This window comes from Narcine bancroftii, chromosome 13 (genome assembly GCF_036971445.1).
Source record: "Narcine bancroftii isolate sNarBan1 chromosome 13, sNarBan1.hap1, whole genome shotgun sequence".
Classification (NCBI taxonomy): Eukaryota; Metazoa; Chordata; class Chondrichthyes; order Torpediniformes; family Narcinidae; genus Narcine; species Narcine bancroftii.
The window spans coordinates 2,748,747-2,762,568 of record NC_091481.1 but is presented as its reverse complement, the minus strand read 5'-3'; the positions used below and the strand labels follow the sequence as shown (position 1 = coordinate 2,762,568).

The following is a 13,822-nucleotide window of genomic DNA, read 5'->3' as shown; positions in this document are numbered from 1 at the left end:
ATTTAATGGTCAAGGGAATTACGTTTCACAGTTTGGGGGCCACAACCACGAAGGCCCAGTCTCCCCTTTGAGTGCATTTAGTGCATGGAGCAGCCAGATGTCCTGAGCTGTTTGGGAGCAGAGTAGGGCATAAGCAGATGGGAGAGATGGTGAAGAGGGGGGTGGGGGAGGGCCTTGTACGTAAATAGCAGCAGCTTAAAGTTGATTCTGAGCCGCACCGGCAGCCACTGGATGGAGGCCAGAATTAGGATAATATGGTCCTGATTGGCACTTGCCAGGACCCTAGTGGCAGCATTCTGAATGGACTGGAGGTGGGTTAGGGAGGACTGGCTAATCCCAGTGTATAGAGAGTTAGGATTATATATTTGTGTCTGGGTGGGGAATTGAAGCCCCCAAGGACCACTTACTTTAATGACCTTCAAGAGGAGGAAATAATTCAGCAGAATGGAATGAAAAAAGAATGAGGAGGCACGGTCAGTGCAACGCTGTTACAGTGTCAGCGACTGGGGTTCGAATCCCGTGCTGTCTGTAAGGAGTTGGTACATTCTCCCCGTGTCTAGGTGGATTTTCCTGGGGGCTCCAGTTTCCTCCCACCCTCCAAAAACATACGGGGATTGTAAGCTAATTGGGTGTCATTAGGCGGCACGGGCTCGTGGGCTGGAAGGGCTGGATCATTAAAATTACATTTGAAAAAATTGACAACCCTGGATGTGCTTGCTGCTCATTGGGATGCTACATGCCCAGGCTAAGCAGATGATGAGCTGGTGCATCTGGACCAGGTCTGGGTTTTAGGATGGATATTGCAGGAAGGAAGATTCAGGATGGTATGGAGAGTGAGTACGTGTCATGGAGAGGTATGGTTTCTGTGCAGGGACACTGCATGTGTCTTTCACCATAACTGTGCCCACTGTGACTAACGTTTAACTGTTCCCTCTGTTCAGCAGGGGTTAGGGACAGACAGTTGCTTTATCGGTGGTTAACTTCCTGTGAACAAATAAGTAAATCCAATATAAAGGATTAAAATAATTATTTCTCACTCACTTCCCCCACACCTTCCTGCCTCTCATATAAGACCATAAGACATAGGAGCAGAAATAGGCCATTCATCCCATCGAGTCTGCCCCACCATTTAATCACGAGCTGATCCATTTCCCCACTCAACCCCACTGCCTGGCCTTCTCCCCTTAACCTTTGATGCCCTGGCTAATCAAGATCCTAACAATCGCTGTCTTAAATACACCCAATGACCTGACCTCCATAATGACCCGTGGCAACAAATTCCAGGTTCACCACCCTCTGGCTGAAGAAATTCCTCCACATCTTGTACAAAGCAGACTCTCAGAAAGCAAATTATGATTTTCAAACAAAATTACAGTCTCAGGAAATTGCGAAGATTATCTGCGGGACTTTCTGGGAGGCGATCCCTTTTTTTTCCCTGGGTGGATGAGGAAAAGGAAATTTAATGTTCCTTTCGTGGAATGGTGGCCATAGCGGTCAGCGCCACCCAGTTACAGCACCAGCGATCAGGACTGGGGTTCAAATCTCGCGCTGTCTGTAACGAGTTTGGATGTTCCCCTCGTGTCTGCATGGGCTTTACCCGAAGGCTCCAGTTTTCTCCCACCTTTCAAAATGTACTGGGTGTTGTAGGTTAATTGGATGTAATGGGGCGGCAGGGACTTGTGGGCCGAAAATGGCAGTTACTCTGCTGTACGTCTAAATTTAAAAATTTTAAATGACCACTTTTTGGCCTGAGCCCTTCTTCAAGATTTGAGTAAAAAGTAGGCGGGTGCCTGATTAAAAAGTCTGGGGAGAAAGGACAGGGGTAGATTCCCAGACCAACAGACAAAAGGTGTTAATTGGATATGATAGGAGGTCAGGAGAGAGAGAAAGGTGAGAATTGATTTGGCTCTCTGATAGGAAAAAAGGGGAGAGAGAGAGAGACAGAGCTGGGGGAGAGGAAAGATTGGGGGGGGGGGGGGGAAGGGAGGGAAGGTCCTAATGGAAACCTGAGAAGTCGATGTCAATGCCATCTGTCTGGTTGGAAGGCAAATCCCTTAAGTGGATTTCTGCAGAGAACTGGCAGCTTGTGTCATGGTCCTTGGGATACTACTGTACTCAAAGTTATTGGCCACACTGGTAGTTAATCTGGCCCCCTTCATTCTCTTCATCTAATTCTACTTGTTTTTACCCAGCCAAGATGTCGGATACATTTTGGGAGGCGGTGTGGGGTTAGAGTTATCCCTTGGATGCCCAGAGTAATGCGTGGAATTATGGTCCTCATGTAAACATGGGGGTGTAGGGGCCAATGTTCTGCTCGTCCGTCAGCAGCAGAGAGAGGAGGAACTGTTTTTTCCCAGAGAGAGGTGAATATGTGGAATTCTCTGCCCAGGGAAGTAGTGGAGACCTGCCTCAGTGAATGTATTTAAGATACACAGAGAGAGAGATAGCTTTCTGAAATAAAACATGAGTCTGCAGACACCGTGTTTGATAAAGATACATAATCAATGTTTCAGGCTTGAGCCCTTCATCAAAGTCTGGAAAATTGTCTGCAGGTACCCGAGCAAAATGGTAGGGAAGGATATTAAGGGTTATGGGGAAACAGGTGGGTAGTTGGAGCTGAGTCCATGACCAGCTCAACCATGATCTTAATGAATGGCAGAGCAGGCTCGACGGGCCGAATGGCCGGCTCCTGCTCTAATTCCTTATGCTCTCATGGTTTATTTTCTCTCTGTGACTTTTATCTGGGAAGTTGTAGGAGCCATATATAAAGATGCACCAAATAGATCCACAGCCTCTCTCACAAAACCAGTGATCCAGGTTCGATCCTGACCTCCAATGCTGTCTGTGTGGTGTTTACACATTTCCTGTCACATCCCAAAGCAAAGCTTCTGGTGAACCTTTTTCGTGATTACATCGACGTGTTGGCCCAAGGAAAGGTTTCCAGAGATGTTGACATCCGGGAATTTGAAGTTCCTTACCCCTTCTACTGCTGACCCCCCCCCCTCATACAGAATCATGAGCGGTACAGAAAGAGTAAATGCAAACAGGCCTTTTACACTGAGGTGGAGTGAGACAAGAACTAGAGGACATGGGGTAAGGGTAAAGGGAACTTTCGGGGGAATTGCTTCACGCAGAATTGCTGCACCCCACCCCCCCGCACCTCACGGACTGTAGTGATTCAAGGAGGAAGCACCCCTCCACTTTCTCAAGGACATTTAGGGACTGGAAATTAAATGCTCACTCAGCCTGCAGAAAATGAATAAAAATGCAAGAAAGAGGAAATTCTGCAAGTAATCAGTTGGCCAGGCAGCATTTGTGGAGAGAAACTTAACAATTTTAGGCCTGGCCCCAACTGCCTGATCTGCAGTTCTCAGCATTTTCTCTTTTTCAAGAGGGAAGCTCTTCTAATCCTACGTGAAGCTCTCTCTGTCTCCAATAAGTTGACCACATTTGTGTGGCTCACAGCCGACGTTTCACGACCCATGCGGACAAATCAATCTTTGTTAATAATTAGTGGCCGAGAGAATGAAAACCATAACACACAGTGATCTTGAAAGGAGCTGTGCAACACATTAAAAATGCATTATATTCATGAGTTAAGATGGATGGTGCACAGACACGTGAAATCCATTGTTGAACTGCTTTTCATAATCTATTTAATGTCTCTCAGTCAAAGGACTAAACACAAATGAGGAACATTTAAGGAACTGTATTTTTGGCTTGACTACAATCCTCCTCGATTGTTGCTGAGCGTTAAAACATCAAACCGAGCAGGAACAGCTTGTTTGGCCTTCGATGTCTGCTCTGAGCACTAGAATCAGGTTCACGGTCACAAAAAATGTGTGTCACGGACCTTGCTGTTTTGCCGCAGCAGTATTATTCCTTACAGGTGCAAGATTGCTATAATTTACAGTTCTGCAAATACAAGATTGAAAAAATATATAATTCGTCCAAAAAGAGAGAAAGTGAGGCAGTGCCTGTGCTTCATGGCCCGTCCAGGAATCTGATGGTGGAGGGGAAGAAGTTGTGTTCTTACTGTTGGGTGATTGTCTTCAGGCTCCTGCATCTCCTTCCCGACAGAAGCAGTGAGAAGAGGGTACAGCCTAGGTGATGGGGGTCCTTGAGGATAGAGGCTGCTTTCTTCAGCCACACACACAATGGCAAATTAAACTACATTTCTGCTGCTTGCTGGGCTGCTTCTTCAATTCTCCTGTTGCATCTGCTTTCACCACCTCCCCAAGCAGCCTGTTCCAGGCACCCACCATTCTCTGGGTAAAATATTCACCCTGTGCCTCTCCCTTAAAGATTACACCCCTCGCACCTTAAATGCATGTCCTCTCACATGTGACATTTTTAGCCCAGAACAAGATCCTAAATGTCTTTTCTGTCCATGCCTCTCATAATGCTGGCTATTTCTCCCAGCCATGAGAAAAAAATACATAAATCTTGAGGTACAGCCTGGTAAAAAGCCCTTCTGGCCCATGAGCCCGTGCCTCCCAATTAACCTACACCCCCTGTAAGTTTTTGGATTGTGGAAGGAAACCCACTCAGTCATGGGGAGAACGTACAAACTCCTTGCAGACAGCGCCGGATCTAAACTCTAACCATGCCGGCCTGAATGCAAGTGAACAGATTACACATTACAACGCAAAGGAGACTCAAAATCAGTGCAGAGAAAACTAGAAATAGCAACGTTGGAGGGGAGAGAGGTAGAGTTCAGGTCCGAGAAGGTTTGGCGGAACTGAGATGCGTGTTATTAGCATTTTGTGTTTGGATTTTGAATTAAACATTTATATTTATTGCCAGAGTACATGTGTGATAGCACATACAACCCTGAGATTCTTTTTCCTGCGGGCCAGGCAGAAATTCTACGTATCAGTAACTGTACTCAAGAGCGAATACATGTTTCCAAAAGATGAAATGTAAACAAAGAAGAAGAGGAATTTATTCACCACCCTCTGGCTGCAGAAATCTCTTCTAAACAGCACCCTTCAATTCTGACATTCCTAGACTCTCCCATCTTGCAAAACAACATTTTTGCATCTGCTCTGTCCACACCTTTCAGCAGTTGAAATGCTTCAGTGAGATCCCACACCCACCCACCTGACCTGTGGACATGAAACAATTTCTGCCCTCGGTCTTTCTTCACCTTCCCTTTAATGAAAGCAGAACGTGGAAGCGCCTCTACTTCCTCAGGAGTTTGCTGAGGTTTGGTATGACTTCAGAAACCCTGGCAAATCTCTTCAGATGTTTTTGGTGGAAAGTATGCTGACCGGCTGCATTGTGGTCTGGTATGGGGACACGAATACCTCTGAGCATAAAGCCCTGCAAAAGATTGTGGATACAGGCCAATTACCCCTTTCAGCCACCCAACCTCCACCTCACTCCCACTCCGGAAAGGGATCATTTACTGACCCCAGTCCTGCTCTTTAAAATGTCTGTTGGAGCATAATTATTGCTAGACCTTTAATAAAAAGGACTTCAGGGCACTAAAGACACACAAAATTCTGCAGATGCTGTGATTGTAGTGAAAACGCACAAAAATGTTGGAGGAACTCAGCTGGTCCATAGGAGGCAGATATAGTACCAATGTTTTGGGCCCTTTTTCGAGAACTTGACATGGTTTTGTTTGGTTTCCATGTTGGTCTGGTTGGCAATTGCATTGGAACCTCGCCCTTAATTCACTGGCAGTAGCATTTCGAATGCACCTGCTTTAAATCAGACTCTGAATCCTCTTAGGCCCTGAAGGATTTGGATTAGATTAGCACCTGCGAATTCCCTTCGAAGGTCAACGGTCACACAACAGCAGACTGCAATTGGTTTGTCTGTTATCCGGCTTCCAGGATTTCCAGAAAGACTGAATTAGTGACCTCCTGATAACCTGTGGAGGAGCAGAGATTTTCTTTAGGTTCTGATAATAAAAGGAGGGCGTTATTTCAGATTGACACATGGCTGGTGGACTGTTTCCTGCTGATGAAATGTACATCTTCAATATTTTTATTGCGTCTCTAGTTTTCCAATTTTCCCTGGGACATTATTCCTCTGAATTTTCCAAGTTGCTTCTAACCTTCTAATTTGGTCTGATGTACGCTGTTCCATTGTGCTGCCACTGTGTTCAGATGAGCACGACAGTGCCTCTACTTCCTCAGGAGTTTGCTGAGGTTTGGTGTGACATCAGAAACCCTGGCAAATCTCTTCAGATGTTTTTGGTGGAAAGTATGCTGACTGGCTGCATTGCGGTCTGGTATGGGGATGCGAATACCTCTGAGCATAAAGCCCTGCAAAAGATTGTGGACACAGGCCAGGACATCACAGGCAAAACCTTCCCCGCCATCGAGAACCTCTACAGGGAATGCTGCAATCATCAAGGATCCACACCACCCAGCACACGCTCTGTCCTCGCTGCTGCCATCAGGAAAGAGGTGCCACAAGACTCACATCACCAGGTTCAGGAACAACCACTACCCCTCCACCATCAGTCTCCTCAATAACAAACTCCATCATTTAAAGATTCTTACTTTGCATGTTATAGATCTTTATTCTTCTCTGTTTGCAGCCAGTTTGTTTACATTTATTTGTTTTCATGTGTAATTTGTGTTTTTTTTGCATTACTAATAAGTGGTAATTTCTGCCTCACCTGCAGGGAAAAGAATCTCAGGGTTGGATGTGATGGCATGCATGTACTCTGACAATGGATCTGAGCACTTAGGGCAGTAACAAATTCACCTCAAGGCCAACAGCCTTTACCAGTTTCTCTCCGTCATCCCTGAAGTTAATTGCTCCAACACTGGTCTGTGCCTTCACCCTCCAGGACCTTGGTGTCTTGAATCCCCTCCATAAATCTCTCCATGTCACTCTCCACATTTAGATTAGATTAGATTCAACTTTATTGTAATTGAGCCAAGTAAAATGCAATTAGCGTCCAACCAGAAGTTAAAAAACAGTGCTGTATACAAATAACCGCATGTTGAATAAAAACAAGCGCATTCAATTCTAAAAGTACTGACAGTCCAACGTGAATGCGGGACCACTCAGCGCTGGGATTTAAGGTTCAGCAGGGTCACGGCCTCGGGGTAAAAAGCTCTTCTTGAGCTCGCTGGTTTGAGGGCAGAGGCTCCTGGTATCCAACCGGATGGAAGAAGAACAAAAGGTCCAAAGTTAGCCGCTGGGTAGTTTTCACCACCCACGGGAGTGCTTTACGGTCTTTACGGTGCTTTACGGTCTGATACGAGACAATTGCCAGACCACAATGAGATGCCAGAGGTGAGTATGCTTTGTGGAACAGTGGTAAAAGCCCATCAGTATCCTGGGACAGAGGTGAACTTTCTTCTGCTCTGCAGGAAATAAAGACGCTGTTACAGCTTTTTGATCAGGGTGGAGAAGTTCAGGGACTAGGGGAGATCATCGGAAATGTGGACACCAAGGAATTTGAAGCTTGTTACAGGTTCCAGCACGTCCATTGATGTAAATAGGGGTATGAGTGTGGCTTCCAGCATGTCTGAAGTCCACAATGATCTCCTTGGTCTTCTGAGGATTAAGTACCAAGTCTTATCATCCCCTCTGATCAGGCCAACCATCATGGTGTCATGTGTAGACTTGATTATGGAATTAGAAGCATGTACAGGAATGGTCATAGATGAAAAGGGCATACAGGAGAGGGCTCAGCCCTGCAGTACGCTGGTGTTCAGGGTGAGAATGGAAGAGAAGAGAATGCTTAACTTAGCAGATTGAGGTTTGTTAGTCAGAAAGTTCAAGATCCAATTACAGAGGGGGTGAGCTGATACCAAGCTGGCGAAGTTTGGCAATCAGTTTGGAGGGAATCACAGTATTGAATGCCGAAGTAAAGTCAAGGAGCAGCATTCTTACATAAGAGTTGGAGCCGTCAAGTGGGTCGAGGCAGAGTGAAGTGCCTCAGTCGACCTGTTGGTGCGATAGGCAAATTGATGAGAGTCCAGGGTGACGGGCAAACAGGATTTCAATGTGATAAAACCAGTCTCTCAAAGCACTTTGCAATGATGGGGATGAGGAGGAACTGGGCGGAAGGTGATGTGATGATGAGTTTATTGTAATTCACGTTATACAATCAACATTTGCACCGAAATTCCTACTTGCTGCAGCCCACACAGTCACTTGCAAACGAAAAATGTAAACTAATTAAATTAAAAGTGATAAACCATGGGAGGCTTAGGAGTTCACACAACGTTGTTACAGTGCCAGTGACCTTGGAAACCAGAGCACCCAGAGGAAGTCCACTCAGACACAAGGAGAACGTACAAACTCCTTACAGACAGCTCCAGATCGGAACCCGGGTCGCTGGCATTGTGCTAACTCTACAATAACTGTGCCACTCAAATGAGATCTTTCATTCTCCAAACTCCAGAGAATACAGGCCCAGTTTCACATCAGTCTCTCATCAAACCTGGACCAATCTAGGAACCTTCCCTACTCTCTGTGGCACGTTTGACCAACCTGGCCTTGTAACTCAGCTTCAACTTTGGTTCCTCTGAAGCAACCTGAATTGTTGAGGACTCCTTCCAGTTAATGCACCCCCCCCCCCCTCCAAGCACACAGCATCTTCCAGCCACTTCCATCGGGGAAGATATACAGGAGGATCAGAGCCAGCTCCACAGGCTGAGGAACAGCTTCTTCCCAAGGGCAGTGAGAATGCTGAACGACCAAACAAACTGCTCACACTGACCCTCCAATACCCTTAGATTCACGAAAGTATTTATTTGTTTGTTTAGATGAAATACTTGCCCTGCATATGTATTGTTTGTTTGTATGTATGTGTGTTACATCTGGATGTGTTTGCACCAAGGACTGGAGAACGCTGTTTCGTCAGGTTGTACCATCAGATGACAATAAACTTGACTTGACGTGAGATGTTTCATTGGATGAAAGCTGAAGCATAATTAGATGTTGGCACTGTCAATCATTGTGTGTGGCTTCTTATTGGCCCAGCACCTCCCATCACAATCATCCTTATCTCTTCAAGCTTATACAAGTTCAAACCACCTTATGTTCAGTAATCGCTGTGCAAATAGTTGTCAACTTGTGCCTGGAAATTTCAGTTTACCGGAGAAGTATATTAATTGGATTAAAGCATTATATAAGGGACCGTTAGCAAAAGTGACAGTAAATGGACATGTATCAAAGCAATTTAACTTAAGCAGGTCAACGCGGCAGGGATGCCCACTATCACCTTTATTGTTTGCGTTAGCTATAGAACCACTAGCAGAATTGATAAGAAAAGATAATAATATAAAAGGAATAAAAATAAAAGACAAGGAATATAAAATCAGTCTATTTGCGGATGATGTTATAGTGTACTTAACAGAACCAGAACTATCAATAAAAGAATTATATAAGAAATTGAAGGAATATGGAGAAGTGTCAGGTTACAAGATAAACGTAAATAAAAGTGAAGCAATGCCTATGAATAATGCGGATTTCTCAAAATTTAAGAAGGAATCTCCATTTAGATGGCAAATGCAGGCAATAAGATACCTAGGTGTACAAATAAACAAAAATCTCGGCCAACTATATAAACTCAATTATTATCCACTAATGAAAAAATTACAGGACGATTTAGAGCATTGGAAAGATTTACCACTAACACTAATAGGAAGAATAAACTGTATTAAAATGAACATTTTTCCAAGGATATTATACTTCTTTCAGGCATTGCCAATACAACTGACAGAAAAATTCTTCAAGGAGTTGAAGAAAATAATAAGGAAATTTTTATGGAGAGGGGGGAAACCGAGGATAGCACTAGATAAATTAACAGAATGGTATAAACAAGGAGGCTTACAACTGCCAAACTTTAAAAATTATTATAGAGCCGCACAATTAAGATACCTATCAGATTTTTATCAAACAAGGGAAAAACCAGACTGGACGAGATTAGAATTAGATAAAATAGGGGAAAAGATACCTGAACACATATTATATAAATGGGATGAAAAATTGGTACAACATAGAAGTTCTCCAGTATTACATCATCTCCTCAATATTTGGAAGAAGATTCATGTAGAAAGAAATAAAACAAATTATCAATTACCAAAACTAATATTGACGCAAAACAAGTTACTCCCTTTTACAATAGATAACCTTTCCTTTAGAGAATGGGAAAAAAAAGGGATTAAAAGAATAGAAAATTGTTTTTCAGGAAATAGATTCTTATCCTTTGAACAAATGAAAGATAAGTACAATATAACTCAAGATACAGCGCTGGCATATTACCAATTGAGATCCTACTTGAAGGATAAATTAGGAAGCAGTTTGAGTTTGCCAGAGGCAAGTAACCTTGAATATGTGATTACAGATACAATGATAATCAAAAGATTTATAACAAATATGTATATTAAACTGCAAGAAAAGGAGAATGAGGAAACAAATGGTAAAACTAAACAAAAATGGGAACAAGATTTAAATATAAAGATAAAAAAGGAAACGTGGGAGAAATTATGTTCTGGAACGATGAGAAATACAATAAATACGAGGCTACGTATGATACAATATAACTGGATACACAGACTATACATTACACCTCAAAAGTTAAATAAATGGGACCCAACAGTATCTGATAGATGTTTTTGATGTAAAAAAGAAATGGGAACAACAATTCATGGAATCTGGACATGTGAGAAAGTAGAAAAATTTTGGGAAGATCTCAATCAGATATTAAATAAAATAACAGAAAACAATATACCAAAGAATCCAGAGATCTTTCTCCTAAGTAACATAAAAAACAAAGAATTTGGACTTGATTTGGATGGTGCACAAAAAAGATTTGTTAAGATAGCTCTAGTCATAGCAAAAAAATGTATTATGTCAACCTGGAAATTGGAAGATAATTTGAAAATACAACAATAGTATATAGAAATGAATAAATGTATTCCATTAGAAAAAATAACATATAGTTTAAGAAATAATATTGAAATATTCGAACAAATATGGGAGCCTTACATTAAATACAATAGCGAAAACCTACCGGGGACAATCATTTCCTAAGTTGATGGAAGGAGAAGGAAAGAAAAGAATGGACTCAGTAGAATTTCTGGTGTATTTTTGTTGAGTGACAACATTGTCTGACTGGTTTAATGTATCCTAGATTGCATACCTTAAATGGATGGGAGGGGGGGGTGGGGGGTGGGTTGGGAGGAGGGAGAGGGGGGAGAAAATGTCACTGTATATGTGTGAAAAGGAAAAAGTGTGTATCATGACTAATGTGATTTATGGTGTGAAAAATTAAAAATTAAAAAAAAACTTGTGCCTGGGAGCAGGGCCAGGTGCTGAAACATTAACATAACATATATATAACATAACAATTACAGCACGGAAACAGGTCATTAGGCCCTTCTAGTCCGCACCGAACCAAACACCCCTTTCTAGTCCCACCTCCCTGCACAATGCCCATAACCCTCCATCTTCTTCTCATCCATATACCTGTCCAACCTTTTCTTAAATAATACAATTGACTCCGCCGCCACTATTTCTCCCGGAAGCTCATTCCACACGGCTACCACTCTCTGAGTAAAGAAGTTCCCCCTCATGTTACCTCTAAACCTCTGTCCCTTAATTCTTAACTCATGTCCTCTTGTTTTAATCTTTCCTCCTCTTAACGGAAATAGTCTATCCACATCCACTCTGTCTATCCCTTTCATAATCTTAAATACTTCTATCAAATCCCCTCTCAACCTTCTATGCTCCAAAGAATAAAGACCTAATCTGTCCAATCTCTCCCTATACTCTAGATGCTTAAACCCAGGTAACATTCTGGTAAACCTTCTCTGCGCTCTCTCCACTCTGTTTATATCCTTCCTATAATTAGGCGACCAGAACTGCACACAGAACTCCAAATTAGGCCGCACCAACGTCTTATACAATCTCAACATCACCTCCCAACTCCTATATTCCATGCAATGATTTGATCTGTGGAATCTAATATTTTGGCTTGTCTCTACAATGTAGAACTTCCTGAAAAAAAATCACTCAAAACAAAAGGAAGACAATACTTTCTGAGAGAACGCTGTGACATGTATGTAACAGCTTCAATTTAAATTCCTGCCACATCAGTTCATGAATGGTTTAATGACTGCTCCTTTGTTGGGCTGACTGGGACTTCCTTCACTGACAGACATGTGTGAAAGCTGGAGTTCATTTTGTATCACTGGTCTATCAGGGAAAAGCAGACTATTATTTGGATGGGGTGATCATCCAAAATTCGGAGGTGCAGGATACCCTAAAGGTTGAGTCGGTGGTGAAGAAGGCAAATGAAATATTGGTGTTCATATTTAGAGGGATAGAATACAAGAGCAGGGATGTGATGATGAGGCTTTATCAGGCCCCGGTGAGGCCTAACCTGGAGTACGGGGTACAGCTTTAGAAAGGACGTGCTGGCGTTGGAGAGAGGTTCACGAGAATGATTCCTGGAATGAAGGGATTAACATATGAGGAACATCTGCCGGCCCTTGGACTGGACTCCTTGGAGTTCAGAACAATGAGGAGGGACCTCATAGAAGCATTTTGAATGTTGAAAGGCCTGGACAGAGTAGATGGGGCAAAGTTGTTTCCCATGGTAGGGGAGTTAAGGGCAAGAGGGCACAACTTCAGGATTGAAGGCCGTTCATTTAAAACAGAGATATAGTGGAATTTCTTCAGCCAGAGAGTAGTGAACCTCTGGAATTTGCTGCCATGGCTGGCTGTGGAGGCCAGGTGCGGGTGTATTTAAGGTAGAAATTGGCAGTATCTGAATAGTCAGGATATCAAAGGTTACAGGGAGAAGGCAAGGGAGTGGGGCCGAGTGGGAGAAGGGATCAGCTCATGATGGAATGGCAGAGCAGACTCAATGGGCTGAATGGCCTACTTCTTACGGTCTCATTATTCACTGAGTATGGTTTGGCGAAAGATTTAGTAACTCGGAGGCAAGTGCAACTTTCCATGTCACACAGTTGGATGAACTCAGCTGTATCGCAACTCTGAGTTTCATTAAATTGTGGTTTGCTCATTTTTTAAACATTTATTTTGGAATTGTAAGACCACATGCCACCAATCCTGAGAGTTTGCCTACGCTGTGATTGTAGTGAAAACACAGAAATGCTGCTGGCACTCTGCCGGTCTCACAGCGTCCTGCATTTCTGCGTTTTCATTCCATTCAGTAAGTTCATGACGAATCTTCTTTTAAAAATTTAGACATACAGCACAGTAACAGGCCCTTCTGACCCACAAGCCCATGCTGCCCAATTACACCCAATGAACCTACACCCGCATACGCATTGAACGGTGAGAGGAAACCAGTGCACCTGGAGGAAACCCACGCAGGTCACGGGGACAGTGGCAAATTCAATCCCAGGATGCTGACACTGTAACAGTGTTGCATTATGAATCGAATCCTGGTTTCTGTTCCAGTTCCCACTCTTTCTCCGTGACCATGAGTATAGTCAATTACATTACCACCTTGTATCTCTGTCCACAGGACAGAGAATCCGAAAGATTTCCATAACTCTGAGTCAAGTGACATCTCACTTCATTTCTGAATGTAAATGTCTTATCTTGGGGTCCTATACTATGGACTCAGCCCCTTTGGGTAACTAAGCCCCTGCCAACCATTTAACTTTCCCCATATTCTCTCACCTCTCCCCCAGATTCTACCCCTAACCCACACACGAGGGACAATCTTCAGTGGCCAACTGTACACACCTTTGTGATATGCCAAAGCATCTGTTCAGAGAGAGAACATGCAAAATCTACATGGACATCACTGGGAGATAGGATTGACCCTGCCTCGAGAAATGCGAGGCTTGGCTCTGCCAGTGGC

General features: G+C 43.4%; 1 protein-coding gene across 5 annotated transcripts in view; it reads left to right on the top strand.

Annotated features, from left to right (window-relative positions):
• Positions 1 to 13,822, top strand: part of camk1da (calcium/calmodulin-dependent protein kinase 1Da) — a 238,680-nt gene that overhangs the window by 40,736 nt on the left and 184,122 nt on the right. The window lies entirely within an intron of this gene.